We start from the raw sequence: 23,545 nt of genomic DNA, 5'->3' as shown, positions 1-23,545 counted from the left end.
TCACTGAGCTCATGATCCTCTTTTAGCATCCCTTCATGAGTTGCATCTCCACGTTCTCCCTCCTTCATCTAGAAGCTCCTCCTTCATTATCACATAGCCACAACTCATGCATGCTTTTTTTATTAAAACCACGCCATCACGTGGAATTTACCACTCTCCATAAAATGCAAATACCTCCCAAGGCACATTTTGGACCTTTTGGTCACATAATTCTCATACACATAGCATGCACATTAAGACTTGCATGCACCCCCGTACATGCTCATGAAAAGCCCTTGGACATGGACACCAGAACATATCAAATTCTTGAAACATCAAAACCATGTTGACTCAAGAAAATGTAAAAAAAACCCTTCATGACTTGACTTTATATGACCCCAAAGACATTTCACTTGACCACACACTGGACACCCTTGCTCTAGAAGTCTCGTACAACCACATTGCTTTTCATCATCTCCCAGAAGTCCCTGTAGAAGATTCTGCCATCGATACATCAGTGTAGAGTTTTTATGGGAGTGTCCAGAACTCAAAACTGCCTCCAACTAGCTATATACATAGCTATGCAGCTACCCATCAGCATGCAGCAAATAAAAAACATATTTACATTTTTATACACACAACATTATACTTCTATATGGTGTGCAATCTTCTCTGCTACATGTAATAGTAGACATTGGATGTCTCAAATCACTCCAACGTGGGGAACCGCGTTGGGGTTTTGGGAGGAGAGCCATGTGTGAGGGTGTGATTGTTCCATTTAGAGTCTGTTTGGAAAAAAAAAGAACCAAATATGGCTAAGGAGCCATTAGGGGAGATTTGGGGTCTCAAAAGGGCCTCCAATTAGTGTTTCCTAATTTCAAGGGATTAGAGAGGGATTTGAGGTGTACCAATGAGAGTGCTAGAAGGTGTGGGGCAATGGTATGTGGAGGTGGCATGTGGCATTTACTATGCTTAGGTCACAGATGGCTCAATTTGAAAATTTTGGTTTTGATTTGAAAAAGGGGGAAGGAATACCATGGATTTGGGGAAGAAAACCACCAAGGGTAGGGAGGGAGAACCATGTGCTACCATGTGTCCCAAAAGTTAGAAAGGGGGGGATGCAAGTGGGCTGGCCCCCATGAGTAAGAAGGTGGTATAGTGGACAGAGAAGGCCATGCCTCACACAACCTTACCACATGGACAAGTAGCCATGTAGCTGCCACCTTATAGACACCCACCAAACTCACCACCTCCATCCAAAACATTAATGTGCCTGACAGGAATTGAACCTGTGATCACTTTGTCCCCACCCTTGGGCCCTTGCCACCAATCCAACCACTAATCATGTGTAGTTTTAGGCTAACTACTTGTATATAGTTATAAATTCATGAACGTTATTTTGACTCCTCCATCTTTATTGCTTGCAAAACCACCTCCAACTTACCAAAACCACTTGACCCTCCATTATGACCCCTCCACATATGATGAGATTAAGTTTCATAATCCTCCCCTAATCCATTTCTTATGAGGCCCTTTTCAGACCCCATTTCTCGCCTAATGAAAAGCAAAAAATAGAAAAAAGTAATAGAGAAAAAGAAAAAAATAGGAAAAGGTAAAGAGAGGAAAAAAGAGAAGGAAAGAGAGGAAAAGAGAGAAAAGCACAAGAAAACATAGAGGAAAAGAAAGGAGAAAAGAGAGGAAAAGAGAGGAAAAAAGAGAGGAAAGAGAGGAAAAAGAGAAGGGAAAAAGAGAAAAAGAGAGAAAGCATATGCTTATGCTTATGTATGAGCATATGCTCATGCATAAGCATAAGCATACGCAAATGCATATGCTTATGAAAAGACAAAAAAGAGGAAGCAAGAGAGGAAATCAAAGAGGGGAAAAGAAGAAAAGAGAGGGGAAAATAAGGGAAAAAGAGAGAGAAAGCATATGCTTATTCTTATGCATGAGCATATGAGCATATGCTTATTCTTATGCATGAGGATATGAGCATATGCATATGCAAATGCATATGCTTATGAAAAGAGAGAAAAGAGGATCAAAGAGAGGGGAAATGAAGAGAAGATATTGGATGAAAGAGAGAAAGAGATAAGAAAAAAGAGAGGGGAGGAGAAGAAAAGAGAGGAAAAATTGAGAAAGCATATGCTTATGCTAATGCATGAGCATATGCTCATGCATAAAGCATAAGCATACACAAATGCATATGCTTACGAAAAGAGAGAAAAGAGGATGAAAGAGAGGGGAAAAGAAGAGCAGGAAGAGGAGAAAGAGAAGGAAAAAAGAGAGGGGAAAAGAAGAAAAGAGAGGGAAAAGGAGAGGGGAAAAAGAGAGAAAGCATATGCTTATGCTTATGCATGAGCATAAGCATATAATAATAAGTATAACCAAATGCATATGCTTATTAAAAGAGAGAAAAGAAGAAAGGGAAAAACAGAGAGGGGAAAAGAGAGGGAAAAAGAAGAGAAGGAAGCGATTGAAAGAGAGGAGGAAAAGAGAAAAAGAGAGAAAGCATATGCTTATGCTTATGCATGAGCATATGAGCATATACTCATGCATAAGCACAAGCATATAAGCATAAGCTCATGCATGAGCATATGCTTAGGAGCTCATGCATAAGCATAAGCATATGAGCATATGCTAATGCATAAGCATAAGCATTCACAAATGCAGATGCTTATGAAAAGAGAGAAAAGAGGATGAAAGAGAGGAAATAAGACAGGGGAAAAGAAGAGAAGGAAGAGGATGAAAAAGAGGAAGAGAGAAGAAAAAAGAGAGGGGAAAAGAAGAAAAGAGAGAAGAGAGGATGAAAGCATGGAAGGAAAAGAGAGGAGAAAAGAGAAGGAAGAGAGAGAAAAAAGAGAGGGAAAAGAGGGGAGGAAAGCATAAGCATACGCAAAAGAGAGGAAAAGAGAGGGGAGGAAGAAGAGTAAATAAGAGAGGGAGGGAAAGAGGGGGGAAAGAGGGAGGGAAAGAGGGGAAGATGAGGTAATAGGAGAAGAGAGGGGAAGAGAGGGTTCCTACACTCATCACTAAAGCTAAGGTGCTAGCTGCATGGCAATGCAAATCACGAAAATAAAAATAGGAAAAGAGAGGAAGCACTTTCTTATCTGGAAAAAATCCTGCTCGCAAGATGAGATATTTCATGGACTGGCCCTACAAAAGACAGGAAACATACCATTTTTTAGATAACTAATTAGTGAAACGAGGACTTTGGAGAAACAACTTTCCAAAGGGGTTGGATTGAGGGGACAAGCATAAGCCTACAAACAAGGAGAAAGCAAGAACGAAAGGGAAAGAGGAAGAAGAGAAATACCAAAAAAAGAAGAGGTGAGTCTTCTTTCTTTCACCAAATCGCATTTTTTGTCCAACTCTAAAAATCAAGCATGAAAAATAGCACATGGGCTTAGCAATGCAAGGAGAAACATGCTTCAACACTCACAAAATGAAATCCCACAACAAATGAACCGACATTGCTTAAAGAGACACACCTTCTTGAAAAATATCCTTCCACATGAGCAAAGAGGGAGAAGGGTGGAGAGGGAGCACAAGTGTTGGGAGAGGGGCTGGGTACAGGTGAGGAGTGTGGGGAAGAGGTGGGACGAAAGCGAGATTGTAGATTGGCTTTCGAAGAGGTTGTATTGATATTGCACTCATTGCAAGCGAGAAGTATGATATCAATGTCATATTGTCATGCACCACTTGTAGATGTATGGGGAGGAGCCCGCACCAGTACCCATCGTTGGTGGTATACGTGGTGATGGATCATCGGTAAGTCAATGCTATTTGAGTTTGTGATTAATATTACAGGCATGCATGCCACGAAACCTTGAGACAAGATCTTATATCTACACAAAACCTTGAGATAAGATGAGGAGGGTGGCGAGGGTGCATGTATACTTTCACACTTTGAGTAGGAGGATATTCTCGCAGATGTGCCAGATGATGATGAGGATATGGTGGACATGATGGATTCTACTTTTAGGGACACTACGTCACATGTACATGTGATGTCCAAGTCTGAGGCCAATATGCAAGAGTTGCAATCAACACGGTTATATGAGGTGCTAATATGTCAAAACTATGGGCTTGTCTCTCAATCTTTAATCTGCAAGCAATGTATGGGTGGTCCGATACAAGTGTCTTAGCCTTAATGAGGTTAGCTCTTGCATTAATTTATCTCATTATTTGGATATTTTTTGTTTTGAGAATCATCATAGTTTCTCATTATTCAAAGCCTATGTATGTTGGAATTGTAATAGGTTGCTCTAGAAGTTGTTGCCTGCACCAAATACCATGTCCGCATCAAGAGATGAAGAGAATAAGATGCTGACAACAGTGGGTATGGATTATGATACCATCCATTCTTACCACTATAATGATTGTATTCTCTTTCATCGTGAGCACGGAGATTTGGCTAGTTGTCCAGAATGTGGGGAACAACGATATAGAGATGACTTGCACGGTGAGCATATCTTGGTAAAGGTCTAGAGACACTTTCGCATAATTGCTAGAATACAACGCATGTTCCAATGCAAATCCATAGCGGAGTTGATGACTGGTGCACTACACATCGGTCCATTCATGACACATTGAGTATTCCTACAAATTGCGCAGCTTGGAAGTACATACACAATTAGTGGCTGGGACTTCACGAGGGAGCCACACAACTTACATCTTAGGCTTGCCATGGATGGCATGAACCCCTTTGGGTTATGCTTGACATCTTGGTTGATATGGCCTATAGTCCAGATGAGTTACAATATCCCACCATCGCTAACCATAAAGAAGGGACACCTCATGCTTGCACTACTTGTGCCAAGGAAGTACAAGGCCAAAAAAAATGGATGTGTACATGGTCTTTGATATTTCTAGAGCTCCTAGACATACCAATGACATTTTGGTTAGGGGAATCTTGATGTGGAGCATGCATGACTACCCAAGATATGGAGAGTGCACAGGTATGTGGTTGTGTCTTTACATGTATAATATATGATACTTTTATGATTCTCTTTCTAGCACATGTCTTATACTAACACATTCATGCACACATGAAATACTTACCAGTAAGTGGGTACCACTTGCACAACACTCCAAACATATGAGGAAAATGGTTTATGAAGGTCATGCTCAATACCTTCCGCTAGACCATCTCACACATGGAGGCCATAGCTTGATTCACCACCACCATATTTGAAGGCAAATGGACTCAGGCTTGGAGGTCAAATGGAGAGGAGCCTCCTTTTGGTATGAAGAGGCTATCCATCTTCATGAGCTTCCTTATTGGGGTTAGTTACAAATCAATCATCTCTTCGATCCCATGCATATCTTTAAGAATGTGGAGGCTACTATTTGGGCACACTTGATTGGTGCCAAAGACTCGAGAGGAGTGTGAGAAGACTTGCACACTATGAATAGGATGCCTCATTTGTGGCCCCAAGTGTGTGTTCATAATGTTATCCTCCTGAAAGGAACATGGATCCTCTCCAAGACCAAGGAGGCAGCAATAGTCAAGGTGGACATTGCCTCTTTTCGAACATCGATAGGGTACATGTGTTGGCTTGAAAGGAGCATTTTCAAAGGACAACAAGCTTAGTGGGCTCAAGTCCCATGATTGGCACAAGGTCTTTCAGGTATTCTAAGATGTAGGATTAGTGTGCCAATAATCATGTTGCGTTAGTGTAAGTATGTTAGAAATGTGATGGTATTGTGAGGTATGCTTACTATCAACTCACATTGATTACATTTTCTTCAATTTAAATTGAATAAGTTGTAGATTGATTATGAATATATCTTAAATGGGCACATGAAATAGGTGGATATCTCAACAAGAGATCTCCATATCGAGCACCGAGAAGTCTAGGGTGGACTCCATCAAAGTCGTATGCTTGCTTGAGAAGAACTTTCCCTTGAACATTATGACTCTCAAGTGCACTTGCTTGTGCACATAGTTGATGAGGTGGCCATTGCAAGTACCGTTCAATAGTCGGTGGATGTTTTTCTAGAGCGATTTATGAAAACTTTGAAGGAATTTGTAAGGTAGAGAGCAAGTCTAGCTGAAGCAAGCATGGCAGAGGGATGGCTTGTGCGAGAGTCATGAGTATATATCAAGGAGTTTCTTGCATCCATGGATCCTAATATGCTGTAGGGTTGGCATAATAAGGATGATGATCACATCATTGGTGAGGTTCCTTGAGGAAAAGGGATTGAAAAAATAATGAGCGAAGAGAACATTGAGAAATTCAATACGTTTTGTATCCTCAATAGCAAGGAGATGTAGAAGTGGATTGAGAGATATGAAGCGGACAAAGCAAAAAGAATAAATGCAAGAATCAGATTCAAAGTAATGGACAAGCAAGCACCACCATATCCATGGTATCTCACCCTTCTCCCCACTCACATGTCATTTCATTGACTACAACTGGCTCTATGTAAAGCCAAACACGATGGAGAGACAATAATCGAGTGCGATCAAGAGAGTTATCATCTAGATGTATGATGCATGTAAGTTTCTTACCTCTTGACATAATTAAGTAATTATTTGTGGCAATATACGCTATAAAATAGATACATCCTCACTGTTTCAATGATGCTCTTTCACAGTACAAAAAGTACACTGCATTATGATCATATGGATGACATTTTTACATGGAACACATTGATTCAAATAGAGTCACATATGATTGTGGAGTCATGGCTAACTTCACACAAGATAGCCAAGTAAGTGCTTCGGATACCAATCTTCTCTCCTCACACTTGGATTATTGTAGGACCATATGAGAAATCTATGAAATTAATATAATACAATTTAGTCTTTCCATTCTTGATGTAAAATGGTTTAGAACTATTCACAACGGTCCCCATGCAATAGTGAGGAAAGACAATAGTAGTTTCTTTGCGATAGACTTGATCATACTGTGTAGCAATGAAAGTGATACTTTTGTTCTTCCCGAGCATTGTGAGCATGTGCATACTAATGACTTAATTAATTGAAGCGTTCATTTTTAAAGACAAATTGGTACATGCACTTAAACATAAAATCATACAATTGATGGCATTTGATAGCCATCTTCAATATAGGTCGTTTTTCAACCAAATCGTTCTAATCTAAGATGATGGTACGTGATCCAAGTTGCATCATGAAGTAAGAAATTTTTTTAAGATAGAGATGTAGATATGGAGATGCCACTACCAATGCCGGATCCAATTGATCTAGATGGATCTAGAGAAGAAGATGAAGATCACAATATGAGCCAAGAGGAAGATGCACATAATGACATCATACCAGATGAAGATGGAGATCACAATATTGGAAGATGACGATCATCAAGAATCACCTGACTTTGTTGAAGAACATCAAGTCTTAGGTGAACGTACAATGCGCGATTATGATGATGATTTAGGAGATCAACTAGATATACAGTTGGAGATAGACTTGTTTGGGGCACTGGACTTGGCTCAGGATGATGAAGCCATTGATGTAAATGCTCTTGATTTATTTTTTTCATCTCAAACTTGGACATGAATATATGAGCTTCAAACTTCATGTACATGCTCTGGTACTTTTATTCTTTCAAAGGATCAAACATGTATGAAAAGAAAAAAAAATTGTCATTGGGAAAAACTCTCTTTAAAGGTCGGTATTGGGGAAAACACTCTCTATAAAACATGGCTATAGAAAAGTGTCTTAGAGTCGTTGAATAACGACCTTTTACAAGTTTAGTAAATGTTGCTATATACCCACCATTTACAAGTCTGGTAAACGTTGCTATATACCAATATTTTACAAAGGTCACTATATACCAATGTTTGACAAAGGTCGCTATATACCAACCAAGGGTCGCTATTTACCCACCTTACATTAGTGCACTGCATGCTAAACGTTGGTGCTTAAGCGTCAGAATAAGGTCCATGTGTAGTAGTGAAAATGGAAGCAACACTAGCCTCAACTCCTGGTCCCTTGCATTTTGCAATGTCTCTATGCACATAACCCAAGAAATGCAACCTCATTCTTGAGCGAGAACCACTGTATTTTTAATGGACTACTTCACATCTCCACCATTTACCACCTAGCATCGTAACATTATTCTCAACATTTGCAACAGCTTTAACCAAGTCTATAGGCTACGCTATCATCTCAACCTTACTATTAGCAAATGCCCACAAATTGGCAGCCACTCTCTCCGCATCGTCACCTCTACATCATGGCATTGTTCTATTGGGATCTCCCAAGAAGTGCAATAACATTCTTGTCGTTGAACCTCAGAATTCTTGATTAAGCCAAATATCACATTTCCAACTATTGCAACTAACATTGTGATGTAGTTGTGTGACACTGTTGCTCCTTCGGTCCTCTTTGGAGCCATCAAGTGTTTTCAAATTAAGGATTATAGTTAACTCAATAGATTTCACAATCATCGAAAAAGTTTTGAACGTGTTGTAGCATTTTAGGTCTAACTTGCAACATGTAAGTAGCACGGCCTGCAAGCTTGCTAGACCTCAAGAGAGATAAATCGTCCAATTGTCTTTCCCCCTCCCAACATAATTGGATTATTATGAATGTGGTCGTCTACCTATTAGAATATGAATGGGATGGCTCCAAACAATCAATCAAGAGCATTTACATCAATGGTTTCATCCTAAGCCTGCAAGTCTAGTGCGCCAAACAAGACTCTCTCCAACTCTATTCGGAGTTAAATTCCTATATCATCATCGTACTCTGGCATCGTACGTTCACCTAAGACTTGATCTTCTTCAATAAAGTCGTATGATGCTTGATCATCATCTTCTTCCTCAATATCGTGATCTCCATCTTCCTCCCGTACAATGTTCATCTTAGCTCATATTATGATCTTCCTCTTGGCTCATATTATGATCTTAATCTTCTTTGCTAGATCCATCTGGATCAATTGGATCCAACATTGGTAGTGGCATCTCCATATCTACATCTCTATCTTCAAAAGTCTTTTACTTCGTGGTGTGGTACCTGATGCAGTTGCTCCGCTATCTTGTGTGAAGTTAGCCATAACTCCATAATCATATGTGACTCTCTTTGAATCAATGCATTCCATGCAAAATATCATCCATATGACCACAATGCACCATGTAGCAGAGAAGATTGCACACGATAAATATTGGGTGAAGTATAACGTCCAAGTGCGTGCACTTGGGTCGGGTCCTAACTGAAGGCATGTGGAGCAGCAAAAACAATTGAGGCAAGCATGAAACAACATACAAGATCTTCGTAGGTTTTGGAGAGACTGCCATGACCACTGGACCTACAAAGATGATTGTATAAAGGACATAATGGGTTGTGTAGAGGTGTTCATGTACTACAACTATGTAATCCATGAAGAGTATGACCTCATATTAGAAGAAGTGGAAGATGAGGTCCCGAGTGATCCACCTAGCAGTTACGAGGAGAAAAGAACCTTGGATAGTAATATAGAGTAGTAGACCTCCTCCACTATTTTGGCATTTTTGGAGAATGTCTCTTTTGGAGATAGATTTTGCTTAAGCATACTATTTTTTGTGGTCTCTTTTTGTATATGAGAACTCTTGTTTAACAATAGTAATTTTTGCAATTTTTTTATATATGAAAACCTTCTTGGATTCCACTTGTCTTTCATAAATACTTATCCTTTCATAATTGGCTTTTCATAATTGTCTTATGTAAATAAGTGTCCTTTCTGCATGGATGTCCTTTCATAATTGTCTTAAGTAATTAATTGTATTTTCATAGTTTTGTTAAATTGAATTTGAGTTTGAATTTCATAATTGTCTTAAGTAATTAATTGTCTTTCCGCTTCTTACCCACTCTTGTGTTTTGTGTTTGTTTCTACATTTGTCCAATCCTCCCAAATTAGACATGGCATCAAGTGGCACATCCTTTGAGTACGGAACCCCTCATAGGAGAAAACATCATGATCTGTACTCTCTAGAGGACTTTGATTCCACTCAGCCAACTCCTCAAGGGCCTACCCCTGCGACTACCCTTGGGCTGACTCCTCTCATGCCTAGCACTACAATTATTCCTTGAGGAACTCCTTTGCTAGCAGCCCATGGCTTCATTGGGAGTCTCGACGAGTTTGTTGCACAGATGAGCGATGCGGAGGTAGCAAGATTCTTCTCACTTCTATCCCAGAGGACCTCAGCTATTCCCTCTCCTACACCCATCGGCGGGAGCAGATCAAAGCCATCGATGATGGCTAGACCTACTCGACAACCATCCCCTCTAGCCCCTCTAACCGAGGGGTCATCACTTGGGCATACCCATTATAAGGGAAGGAAGAGTAGGAAGGCTCGAGGCTGCTATGGTGACTCGGGGGATGTACACGAGTCAGCACAATCACATCCCTATAGTTCTCCACTTGGTCATGAGACCTAGTACCAGTGACATCCCTTGCCTTCCCCCACTCTTTTCGCTCCATAAGGGCTCGGAACAATACCACCCATCACTCTAGCTCTTCTATTGCCACTCCCACTCTCCCTTTCCTGCCCGAGGACCTGTACTATGAAGTCACTCGGGGTGGAGAGATCGTAATAGAAAATAAAAAGGGCTTAGAAGTGGTGGCCACCATGAGGCGATTGATGAGCCACCACTTCAAGAGCGGCATAAATATTGACTAGCGGTACCAAGATGACAAAAAGAAGAAGGTAGTCATTGAGGAATTAAAAGACAATACCCTAACCCCTCCGATTACATGCGAGAGTGCATGTGTGCTATCTTGAAGCATCGTAGGTCCACCTTGCAAACTTCCATTGCTTAAGGGAAGACTAAACCTAGCTAGGCAGATAAATCTGACTAGAAGTTTTGAAGGAGGAGTATAGAGACCAACCCCAAAAGTTTGACACTCAGAGGAGGGCTACGAGGAGATGGTCAGATAGCCTAGGTACTTCGCACCTCGGTAGTGGCGAAAAAGCCGCATTCGAGGCATGGGTGGTAGTTCTAGTTCTTCTCATTTAATTTATTGTTCTATTTGTTTTATTGCATATTGCATGTACTTTATCTAACTCTCGTAATTTGGGCCCACAGCAAGCTGCAACGGGTCACCTTTCCACAAATGAAGAGACAAGATGCGCATTCTGCATAGAGCAAAGCCGTGGTTTATTGAGATGGAGGCACAAAGAGTGACAATCGATTTGGGCTGAGGTGGCTTCTCACTCGGTATAAGTCTACTCTTACTTGTAATCTCACTTTTTAAATTGATTTATTCTTTAAGTTCCAATCTAATTTCCAATTAATATGGTTTCACTCTCAGGGTGCAAGCTTGAACATCCCATTAGCGAAGGCGAGCAGTGATAACAAGGAGGCAGGTCTCGAGGGATTTGGCTCAAATGGCTTCAATGAGGGCTAAGGATCAGGTGTAGCTCATGAGGACCAAGGATCAAGCTAGTGCGACGATGATGACGACAATGATCCTGATGAGTAGTAGTAGTAGTATTAGTAGTAGCTTGTATATACTTAGGCATGTATATGCTTTTGTATGTCAACTCATTTGAGTGATTTTGTATCACCATTTTCGAAAGGGAAATTTTGTTACAAACAAGGTTGTATATACTTCATCATGTATATGCTTTTATATCAAGTCATTAAAAACAACAACATAATTATGCAAATGACAAGTCAACTCCACTTTTGGAAAAAATCCCAAAAAATGAGCATTTTGTCAAAACTAGAGGGACGAAATATACACTTCATGTCAAACATTTTTAAAAACTAGCACTTTTATGAAAAAAGAATGCATAAAGTATTACTTACATTTTACTCTAGAATGCAAAAATGTCCGGTATTATCAATTGAAAAAAGTGCTCTTCTTTAATTTGAAAACCACAACAAATTACAAAGAAGAAGAAACTCCTTCATTCAACTAAGAGAGTTTTTAGAGCTTTTTCTTTAAAATACCAATTGTTTTTCGTGCATGTGCCCATATATTTTTAACTTAAATCCATATACAAGGATTTTACATCCTATAAATCAAGCATGTTCACACATCGATGAATTCCATTTATTTCTTTTATTGCATTGTTTAAGCACCTCTAGATGATATGTTCCCTGAAGTCCATTGGTTGAAAGTTTATGAATTGACTTCCACATAAGTAACAACATTGCCCTCATGGATAAGTGCACATTTCTAGAATACTTGTTGTACATAGCATGCTATCCATAAAGTGATAATTCATAAAATTTTGTGACTTTAAGATCTAATACCATTTATAAGAAACACTTTTAGTGCATTGTCTAACAAACAAAGTTTTCTTTTTTATACACAGTTGATCAAATGGTTGAATTTTAATATATTTTCACATTAATATGGACGAAATATATTTTGTCAAAATTAGAGGGGAAAAATATACACTTCATGTCAAACATTTTAAAAAACTAGTACTTTTATGAAAAAACAATGCATAAAATATTACTTACATTTTAATCTAGAATCCAAAAATGTCTACTATTATCAATTGAAAAAAGTGTTCTCTTCTTTAGTCGAAAAACATGACAAATTACAAATAAGAAGAAACTCCTTCATTCAACTAAGAGAGTTTTAAGAGCTTTCTCTTTAAAATAACGATTGTTTTTTGTGCAAGTGCCCATATATTTTTAACTCAAATCCATATACAAGGATTTCTACATCCTATAAAGATGTTCACACATCAATGAATTCCATTTATTTCTTTTATCGCATTGTTTAAGCACCTCTAGATGATATGTTCCCTGAAGTCCATTGGTTGAAAGAATTTTTACGAATTGACTTCCACATAAGTAACAACATTGCCCTCATGGATAAGTACACATTTCTAGAATACTTGTTGTACATAGCATGCTATCCATAAATTGATAATTCATAAAATTATGTGACTTTAAAATCTAATACCATTTGATGAAACACTTTTAGTGCATTGTCTAACAAAACAGCTTTTCTTTTTTATACACAGTTGATCAAATGGTTGAATTTTAATATATTTTGACATTAAGATGGGTAGTTATATATCGAGTCCACGACCATAGAAGAGGTTTATTCAAAGCAAGCATGTCTCTAGATTTAGATAAAAGCCCAACGACTCAAATGATCAAATTGTAAATGGTCTTGATAACTAGTGCAATTTATCATTTACTATGTTTTAGTCTATTGGTTCAACTCATAGCTCTAGCCTCTGCAAAAATATAGCTTTTAGTTCAAAAAGGCTAGATTTGGAAGCATGAGTATGCTAGCAATTGTCTTTTTGAAAAATTCATGAAGTTTTGGATTTTGGAATCCACTATGTTGACAAGGGTGAACATAATGATTTTTTTATCTGAAAAAAAGTAAAGTTTTGTCAATAGAATAGAATTTTCATATGAAAATAGATGAATTTCAATTTATGAATGAACAAAAATATCATTCAAAAAACTTCGTCACGTAAAACTTTCAGCGACAAAAAATTTTCATCGGTGGAAAAATTTTCCCATCGATGAAAATTTCAATCTGTTGACGAAATTTCTTTCCTTTGATGAATTTTGGGATTCCAGAATCCAGTGGGATTTTGGAATCCCAAATTTTGTCGATGGAAAATTTTTCTTTCCCACAAAATTTCATCGATGGAAAAAATAATAATTTTCGTCACTGAAATTTGGGATTCCGAAATCCCAAAATTCATTGATCGCACAAAAAGTTCGAACAATGAAAATTTTTCGTCGATGAAAGTTTTACGTGATGAAATGTTTTTCCTTATACTAGAATGACATTTGCATTCACTCATGTTAGAAATTTTCCTTTTTTTGGATGAAAAATTTATTTCATTGATGGAAATTTTTATATGTTCAACTTTATGACAACAAAGTGGATTCCAAAATCTAGATTTACATCATTTTTAACAAGGACAACAGTTTTCATCTTCATGATTCATATTTAGATCAAAATAAAGTAAATCACTAAATTGTACTACTCACAATAGTCTAAAATTTGACTGTTCAGATATTTGATTTTCTTTCTTTCAACAAGCCTCTTCTTTGTCTATGGATGACATATACCTACTTATCTTAACACCGCATATATTCTCTAATTCAATTATAAGGATGAACTTCAATGATTGGGATGAAGTTTTCGTAGAAGAAAAAGCACATTTTTGTAATTCTAAGTAATGTATTATACTTTACATAGACATGCATGAATTATTAGTAGTTTCAAAGAATAGTAGATCATACTCGGGGGTGTCACTATGTATAAACCCTCTATATCACTTGCGTTCAAGGCCTATTTGTAAAATACCTTGCCTGTCATTTTTCCATTAATAAAATGTACCCTTTTTCTATACAAATCCGTAATTTTTTTCCAAAATCCATTTAAAAACTCCCTTATCTAAGAAAATTTTTGTAAATTATAGATATTAAAAATATCCTTCTGTTAAACTCACGTGATAGGGTTACATATGATGACTGACCACCCCGAGAGATCATATCATTGAACTTGTTTTTTTCAATTTGTCATTTGATGTGGAAAGTAGATACTTTTTCATCTTTCAATTAGCAATATGTACATTTTTCAAAAGAAGTTTAAAACTATGCTTATTTTGTAAAAGTTATGAAAATAGTTCTCATTAATGTCTCCAAAAGATTATAAAATTGATCAAAATTAAAGACTAGTGAAAAATCATATTAGCCTGTCGCAAACGACAACTCATAACGCATTGTCGTTTTTCATGACTTGCTGTTTTTTGTCTCTCGACTTGTTTGAGTGATTTTGTATCACCCCTTTCACAAGGAATATTTTGTAAGAAACAAGGTTTGAGAGTTTTATCTCGCCTATGTGCTTGTAAACATTCTTTTGCCCCACTCATGTTTTTTTTAAATTCGTTTTTCTTTTAGTTCTATTAAGGGTCGCTATGTAGCAACACTTTTTCAATATTACTACATAGCGACCTTACCAAAGTCACTATATAGGGACACTTATATAGCGATGCATGTTTTCCAACGTTAATAGCAATGCAAATAACGACTTTTGTGCCCATTAAAAGAAAACTTTGTAGTGTAAAAAAGGTCAGTATTTTCATTAGAAAACGGCCAGTGCCTTGTAGTGTTCCATGTGTAATTCCTAGGGACATGCTATCAGTCTTCTGCCTTCGAAGCACCCTTTGTTGAGATTTCATGTCTAACATTCAATACTAGGGAGATTTGTGTGTTGTGATAGAGAGAGACACAAAAACTAGACTGAGAGTGATTGAACAAAGGAGAGACTTCTATCTACCATGGCTGCTCAATCAGCTTCTTTGTCAAAAGTTGTGTCTTCCATGCCAAGATAACGGTGCTGGTGTTGGTGCATTTCTAGGGCTCTAGCATCATCCATTCAAGATGATGTTGATAATGGTGATGGTGTAGTTGCACAGATGCATTAGATCATCATTTGTGATCGCACAGATGCATTAGATGATTGCAATTTTGAGACCTAGTGGAGTGGATCTCTAGACCATCATAGACGGGTCAGGTCACTTGTAGAATTGATAGCCAAAACATTAACACTCTTATCATGTAGTGATCGGAAACAAGAGTATGTAATAAAAATGTTACGATGTCATTACTTGATCCAAAAGAATGTGCTGTCTTTTCAACTAATACTGCTAGGATAAGCAGCTATTCATAGGATAGACGGATTAGGTATGATAGCTACACTAGAACAAATGTGGTGACAATAAGGGAGCTCAGTGATCTCTAGAATCATGGATATTTGATCTCTCACTTTCTAGTTTTTCATTATGCCATGTCCACTAGGATAAGAAAAGCATAATGTATCAATCAAATCTTTAGCCTTTTCCATGAGCCAATAGCGAATCTTGAGAATTGCAATTATTTGGAATTTAAAACTTGACGTAGCTTTCCCTCTTTAAATCAAAACTTGTGGCGATTCGATGTGTCTTTTGAAAACGTGATGAACACCCATATATATAGAGTTACAACTGAAACTAGAAAGCATAAATTTCTCTCCTGATGCTTCCTTGGAGTTCATTGTTAGAGTGTGATGCACCGATTGCATTCTGAATACTATTGTCGTCGAATCGAATTTCAATGGGGTTTGTTAGTTGGTTAATAGTGATGAAGCCATTCTGACCTTAATGTCAAATGGTAGGCAATGCTCGTAAGAATCCAAGTACATTGGAGTTCATTATCAGAGTCTGATGCAAAGAAGGCGAGATAAGCATTCTCACCCAGAGAGGTCTCTGACATATCAAAGGTGTAGTTGAGGTCACTAGTGGAATGTCTAGGACTATCAGAGTCATAGGCACACAGATGCATAGCGTTGTTTAGCTTTTCCTTTGATGAATTTATTGAACCAATAGTTGCAGGTGTCATGGTTCTTGCTACAAATCTAATGGTGTGGTTTTACCAATCAAAAATTTCGAATCTATGAATTATGATGTGTTGATTGATTTGGAATTTTGAAAATTATTGTATCGCAATCAAGAATTCGTATACATTGCTAATGTAATGTCATAATTTTGAGGAAGAGGACGAATGTGAGCCGCACATGGCGTTTTCTTGCATAATTGTGGGAGTTAGCATAGGTACTGTGAGATTGGCTTTGGATGATTGAGTCAAGATAAATGCTTGCCAAGATGAAGGTAGGGCTACTAAGAGGCATATGGCTTGGACAAAGGGTGCGATCATGAGACCAGAGATTGATAGATCATCCATTTCTATGTGCCAAGTTTGGAGAAACTTAGTTGTTTATTAACTTTTTCAAGTTCAAGATTTGGGAGGAGAGATCTTTATGCTCATGTTTCAATTGAAGCCTAATCTCAGATGCGGTGGAGAGCGTTCTGACCAATTGCTTTTGTTGATCTTCTATACACAAGAAAATCTCAAGCCGTGCGTTGAGGTCTTTTTGTGCCTAGGTGATGAGTTCTTGTGCCTTTGTTGGATCATTTGGGTCGGGCATTGCTTCTGTGCCATCGACATCCTTTAGAAGAATGAGTTTCTCCAGCAAGAGTTCCATAGTCATGCGCCATGGTTGGTAGTTGGTGTCATTCAACTTGTCTACCTTATACGTTCAAGTTTGTTGGTCAATCATGACTGATTGTAGCAATCAGTCATCATGATTTGGCAAGTTTTGCTAACTTGGTTGTATGGGGCTACTAAGGTACTACTGATACCATGCAGAAATTGAACACATGTAGAGATAATACACCTAACAGAATGATTGTATTCATCATGTAATTGTTTACATAGTTAACAACGACTCATGAAAAACGACAACGAGTCATAAGTTGTCGTTCGCAACAGGCTATTATAATTTTTCACTAGTCTTAAATATTGATCAATTTTACAATATTTTGGAGACATTAATGAGAACTATTTTCATAACTTTTACAAAATAAGAATAATTTCAAACTTCTTTTGAAAAATGTACATATTGCTAATTGAAAGATGAAAAAGTTTCTACTTTTCACATCAAATAACAAATTGAAAAAAACAAGATCAATGATACGATCTAATATTCTTTGAAACTATGCATGTCTACGTAAAGTATAATACATTACTTACTTAGAATTACAAAAAAGTGCTTTTTCTTCTACAAAACTTCATCCCAATCATTGAAGTTCATCCTTATCATTGAATTAGAGAATATATATGGTGTTAAGATAAGTAGGTATATGTCATCCATAGACAAAGAGGATTCTGATTAAAAGAAAATATTTCGATAGATGTAGAAAGAAAATCAAAAATCTGAACGGTCAAATTTTAGAGGATTGTGAGTAGAACAATTTAGTGGTTTACTTTATTTTGATCTGAATATAAATCATGAAGATGAAAACTATTGTCCTTTTTAAAAATGATGTAAATCTAGATTCTAGAGTCCACTTTGTTGTTGTGATAAAGTTGAATGGATAAAAAATTTTGTAATGAAACAAAATTTTGATCCAAAAAAAGGAAAACTTCTAATATGAGTGAATGCAAATGTCATTCTATTATAAGGAAAAACATTTCATCACGTAAAACTTTCATTGACAAAAAATTTTCGTCGATGGAATTTTTTCCCATTGATGAATTCTAGGATTCTAGAATCTAGTGGGATTCTTGAATCCCAAATTTCATCGACAGAAATTGTTTTTTTTTCCCGCACAACAACACAAAGCACCCATAGACATGCACACAAACGTGTTTCCTTAACTAAAAAAGAAACTCACGAGCGTGTCTATTAGCAGGTCTACAGACTCGCGTCTATATAACAGACAGATGCACCTATAGATGTGCTTTTAGATGCTCTATAGAAATTTTTAAAAAAAATAAAGATGCGTACAGTTGTAGATGCTCTGCAGATTTTATTTTTTTAATAAAAGCAAAATTCTGTGTGGTTGAAGAGAATGTTGTGTATGTTGTGTATTCTATGTGGTTACAACAATCCAATTTCCACATTGTGCAATTCAATTCTTACATCCAACCGCATTTTAACTAGCACAATTCCAAGCATGTCTATAGCCGACGATTACAATTCTGAATAAAACATTACAACTCCAAAACATGCATTCATTATTGATAAAATGTTGCATAAGGAAATTGAAAGCCAAAAAAATAAAAGGAGTGTATATTAATTCATAGCCCAAAAAGTGCTTATATGTACATATAGCACGAAGCCGAGCCACATCTTGTGGCTTCAAGTACAAAAAATAAGAGGAGTGTATATACAAGAGAGGCATGAAGCCAAACCAATGGCTTCAATTATAAAAAAGAGTAGCTAGCACTACTTCTACGACTAATCTAAGTTCTTCGCATCCCCGCTCCCTTCTTCCTCATCTTCTTCCTCTTGATCAGCCCTAGGGCCCTGTAAATGAGGGACAACATATATCAATGTATGAAAAATCAAATCTTTATTTACAATATTGACATTATCTAATTACTTTTAATTACCTAGGGCGGCGCTCTAGTAGCCTGGATATACTACTCCTCAGTAATCAACCTAGCATCATAGAAGTACCTCCATGTATCTCGTCTATGATGGTTGTGGTGGTAGGTTGTCTCGACTGGAGTAGGGTACCTGCCCACAATATCAAGCTGCAAGATGACACAATTTTTGGAGTGGTTAGTACAAAGAAACAACCTCCTAATAAGCCACATAAACACAATAAATTTGAGATCGATACTTACAAATTAGGCCTCCCATAATTGAACACCCCTTGCTCCAAAATACACGTTTCCATATTGCTCCATTTGGATCCTTCATGCATCCACGTGTTGCAGACTAGGATCCGCCTTCACTGCCCTCATTGCTTTCTTCCACTCATGCTTGTGAGCGGTGTGGGGCTGGCCCCTTGGTGGTTGTCCTCCCTCTCTTCTGGCAATCTCGACTAGTGCTTGCCTCTTAAGCGAAGATCTTTTATTGGCAAGTATAATAACAATCTTTGACTTTGCCCATTTATCTATGAACTGAACATTGGGGGATTGGGATATGTAGAGCGAACAACAGCGATGGTCTCATCAGCCAACTTTTTTGGCTGCTCTTTGTAGTGAATAAAGAAATCTCTATAGTTGTTAGCAATTATAGAGCGCATGAAGGCCATGATTTCCTTCTCCCGTGCATCCATCAAGATGCCTCCTATCTGAGTGATGTCATACAATCACCTTGTGGCACCTCTACATCATCTAAATCATCCCTGCCCCCACCATTACCCCCCCAAAGCACGGTGCCATGCATCCCCCACCGCTCTCCCTACTACTACGCCTGCTACCATGTGTCGAGCTAGTACGCTGATCTAGAGAAGTAACTCTCGACGACTACACAAGAGTTCGCTACTGGCTCTATGAGGCAAAAGCACAAGGGGGGAGAAGGGGCTCCAGACTGCCGCAGGGGAGAAGGGAGTACTGATGATCAAGAAGGGACACTGGACCATAGGGGAGAAAGGAATCGTGATGATTGGGTAGAAGGGGCACGGCTCTATAGCTTACTAGACTCTCTCAACACCACTAGAGTAATCTCAGCTGGTATGGGGTTGGGGTTGTTTGGAGTTTGTACTGCCGACTCCTGGGGGTGTTGAGTACCCGTCATGTCTATGTATAACTCCCCAGAAGTGGGAGGGTGCCCCAAAATGTTATATAACTCCGAAAGAGGCCATCTTGAAGATCAAGCAAGGCTGAAGAGCTTCCTGGCCACATGATAAACTAAAGAAAAGAAAAGAAGAAGATTACCCTCGAGCATGCTCTCTTTCCATCATGCAAAAGAAAAATAGAGTGACACCCTGACATTAAGCAAGCATTTACAGACTCCTGCATTCTTTGAATTAGAGTAACAAAAATCTATATCTGCTTGCTCAATGTCAGGCTATTGAAGCTTCACGTGGGGAAAAAGAGAGAAGAAAAGAGAGGAAAAGAGAGGGGAAAAGAGAGGGGGAAAGAGAGGAAAAGAGAGAAGGAAACAGAGGAGAAAAGAGAGAAAAAGAGAGGAAAAAAGAGAAGAAAGAGAGGAGAAAAGAGAGGAAAAGAGTGGAAAAGAGAGGAGAAAAGAGAGGAGAAAAAAGATACAAAAAGAGAGGAGATAAGAGAGGAAAAGAGACAAAAAGAGAGGAGAAAAAAGAGGGGGAAAGAGAGGAAAAGAGAGCAGGAAAGAGAGGAGAAAAGAGAGGAACAGAGAGGGGAAGAGAGGGGAAAAGAGAGGGGAAACGAGAGAGAAAAAGAGAGAAGGAAAGAGAGGAGAAAGGAGAGAAAAAGAGAGGGAAAAAGAGAAGGAAAGAGAGGAGAGATCTATATGCGCATCTAAACTGTGTTTTAGATGCACCTGTAGACATGTTCCATAGTATAGATGCGGTTTTAGATGATACATAGAGTTTTGACATTTACCACTCATTCAAGAATACATTTTTTGGGTTGTTTATCCATAGGATGTCTTTATCTTCAACAAGTAGCTCCCATGAGGATGAATTACACCGTATCCCCCATCGCAAAATGTGGTTGGAGCAAAAAACAAATTGTATGTGTGATCAATGTCGAGGAAACATGTATCATGCATGCAGAATTACACTCAATCACATTTCAAAGTATGGAGAATCAGATGCAACCATAAACATGGTAAGTGTTAAAGCATTAAGGTTGATTAAGATACCTATGGGTGTTCATGTGTTTGATATATGATCCTTTTTTAATTTGATACAGGATGCAGTGCCACACCCGCATATGTTGCCGTATGTTCATCATGGGGAGATGAAGCATCGATGATATGAAGTGGGATCTTCACGAGGAATCGTTATGGATGCATGGACTGATGGTGATAGCAGCCCTCCAACATTACCTCATGACGCCATGGAAGAGGAGGTGTTTGATCATATGGTGTGGGATTTATATGTCCATCAGTCCTTATGTAGGGATGATAGCATGGAGCAGGACGATCTTTTTACTACATCATCGACTCCACTATTTGAGGGGTGCACATTCTCTATTCTATGTGCCTCCCTTGAGTTACTAAGCTCGCATATCATCTATGGATGGAGCAATGCAAGTTTGAATGCATTACTTAAGGAAGATTTAAAGTCTATTTTGCAAACATGGTGAATTATGCTAGTGGGTCAATTACTCGAATGCTTTTTCTCATTTATGGTCTTCATGTGCAGGCTATTGTGTAAAATACTTCCAAGGGAGAATAAATTACCTACCTCAAGAGATATGGCAAGGCAACATGTACCTCTCTTAGAAGATTAGATTACAAGTGCATCCATGCATGCGTCAATGATTGTGTTCTATTTCGTGGACCACATAAGGATGCAAGAGAGTATCCTACTTGTGGAGAGGCAAGATATAGAGCACATCTCAAAACTTTGGATGTGCCTCGTAAGGTTTTGTAACATTTTCCCATAATCCCTCGCACCCAACATATGTTCAAGTGCAAATCCATTGCAATCATGTCATGGCATTCCTCCCATTGATCAATTGATGGCAAGTGGAGAACTCCCACAAACACTCCTGCGTGGAAGCATATTGAAGACACATGGCCAAGCTTCAAGGAAGACCCTAGGAACTTCAGACTTGGATTGGGTATGGACGGTGTGAACCCATTCGGTCTCAAAAGCACCTCTTACAGTGTATGGCCAGTGATATTGGTGAATTATAATCTTCCACCCTCTATGGCGATTAAGAAAGGACATGTTATGTTATCCCTTCTAATTCCAAGGAAACATCAAGTCAAAAATCCTTATGTTTATTTGAAGCCTTTGATTGATTAGCTAGAGATGCTTTGGAGAGGTATTGAGGTGCATAATATTCCCTTGTCACGAGACTTTAACTACAAACCAGTCTTGATGTGGACGATACACGACTTCCCAGGCTATGGTGAGTGTTCAGGTAAGCATAGAACTTTTAATTATGAGTAGGCAATCGATTTGGCATCCTGAACCCACCTTGAACTCTTAATTGTGTCTATTGTTCAGGTCTCACTACATCGGGTTACCATGCATGTCCTATTTGTGGTCCTTCACTAGTTGCCTCACAAGTAGATGCATTGAATAAGGTCATCTATGAGAATCACCATCGATTTCTCCCACCTGATCATCCTAGATATGTCACCCCTTGGAATGAAGTCCCCCTACAATCACTCACTGCAAGGGATTGGATGAGAATTTGGGATGGTTCCACAACTCCACCACTTGGCATAAGCCGGTAAGGGTTAGTAACTATTATATGCTATATTGAATGGAAATAAAGATTGCACGCTAACACCAGCTTTTGTTTTAATACTCCATCTTTTATCGTTTACCATATTGGTCCCACCTCAAGATCAATCACCTGCTTGATCCCATGCATATCTTCAATAATGTGGCATCTACCATTTGGGAACATTTGATTGGGACACGAGATTTTGCAGGCATAAGGGAGGATCTATGCACCAAAGGGAGGATGCATGAAGCTTGGCCACAAGAGAGGCCAAATGGGCGTGTCTTTTTACCTCGTGCACCGTGGAGGTTATCAAAGCTAGAGATGGTGATAATGAAACGTGCTATCATTACAATTCGTACTCCCACTGGATGCATGAGGTGTTTGAAGGGGGCCTTCACAAAGGGCAAGAAAAGAGGTGTAGAGAAATTATATGGCTTGAAATCTCATAATTGGCATAAGATGCTCCAAGTAACTATTTTATGTGCATAATATCATTTTTCTCTCAAATTTGTGAGTGAATTAGAAGCAACTAATGAACTATTCCTCATGTGTTCAGTTCATACTTCCTGCTAGCATGTCTCATAGTGCATTGAAGGTGTGAAGGATTGTATTTACAAGATGGGTGAGCTTGTGAGGTACTTTATAGGATGCAAAATGTTAAGTCTATCAATGCTCCATGCAAGGTTTTCATATTGCTACTGTGGTGTACTTCTTCCTTTCTAGGTATGTGAGCTTAAAGGAAATAGATCCCACCACACTTGAGAATGCTCAAGTTATGTCAATTGAGGTGGTTTGTTTAGTGGAGGAGACCTTTCCACGTTCTATTCTTACAAGCCAACTACATCTCATGGTGCATTTGGTGGATGAGATTGCTATATACAGTACTGTACATGCATGATAGTTGTTTTTCCTCGAGCACTTCACGAAGACGTTGAAGGGTTTTGTGAGGCAAAATGCAAG

The 23,545-nt window shown here is 38.4% G+C and overlaps 1 pseudogene; it reads left to right on the top strand.

The window, feature by feature from the left end:
• The first annotated feature begins 20,821 nt into the window (after positions 1 to 20,821).
• Positions 20,822 to 21,487, top strand: LOC147897508 (uncharacterized; annotated as a pseudogene).
• Positions 21,488 to 23,545: the final 2,058 nt, after the last annotated feature.

Source organism: Dipteris shenzhenensis, chromosome 10 (genome assembly GCF_047967505.1).
Source record: "Dipteris shenzhenensis isolate YYH24624 ecotype China chromosome 10, Dip_SZ_1.0, whole genome shotgun sequence".
NCBI lineage: Eukaryota > Viridiplantae > Streptophyta > Polypodiopsida > Gleicheniales > Dipteridaceae > Dipteris > Dipteris shenzhenensis.
This window is presented reverse-complemented; position numbering and strand designations above follow the sequence as displayed.